This window comes from Chrysochloris asiatica, unplaced genomic scaffold (genome assembly GCF_000296735.1).
Source record: "Chrysochloris asiatica unplaced genomic scaffold, ChrAsi1.0 scaffold00082, whole genome shotgun sequence".
Lineage (NCBI taxonomy): Eukaryota > Metazoa > Chordata > Mammalia > Afrosoricida > Chrysochloridae > Chrysochloris > Chrysochloris asiatica.
This window is the reverse complement of record NW_006408600.1, coordinates 8,169,390-8,170,003: the sequence shown is the minus strand read 5'-3', so window position 1 is coordinate 8,170,003 and position 614 is coordinate 8,169,390.

The following is a 614-nucleotide window of genomic DNA, read 5'->3' as shown; positions in this document are numbered from 1 at the left end:
TATTATAGTACCTGGTTTTGTCTTCTTGAGCTGATCTTTGAAATTTTCTGTTCAGCTCTTGGACCTCTTCAATTCTTCTATTTGCTTTAGCTTCTGTACACTAGAGAGCAAGTTTCAGAGTCTCCTCTTACATCCATTTTGAGAAAATGTTCATTCATGTTTCCTCAAATTTTCCACAACGTTAAATATATCTAGTATGTGTATGTTTTATTTCCCTATAATCTTGTGATGATATAATTAGTAACATTTGATATTACAGGAAACCTTTTGCTTATTTATTTATCAAATCAAGGAAATTTCTACCAATTTAAGAGTCATCTTATACACAAGTTAAGTTTCAAAAATTCATGAAAAATGGAATTTTCTCAAGACCTTTTTGAAGTTCCCTTGTGTTTGTAGTCACAAATGTTATGCAGTATCTAGTTTCTATAATAATAGATTTAGCAGCATAGAAAAGAGCATTTAATTCTTCCACCAAAAATGAGCTTACTAGTGGGATAGCTGATGAAGATAAATTCTCATAGATCTCCTACCACTGTATATAGCCTAGATATACTGGGTAACATATAACAAAATTTATTTTAAATGCATAACAAAACTTTCATTAAAGACAA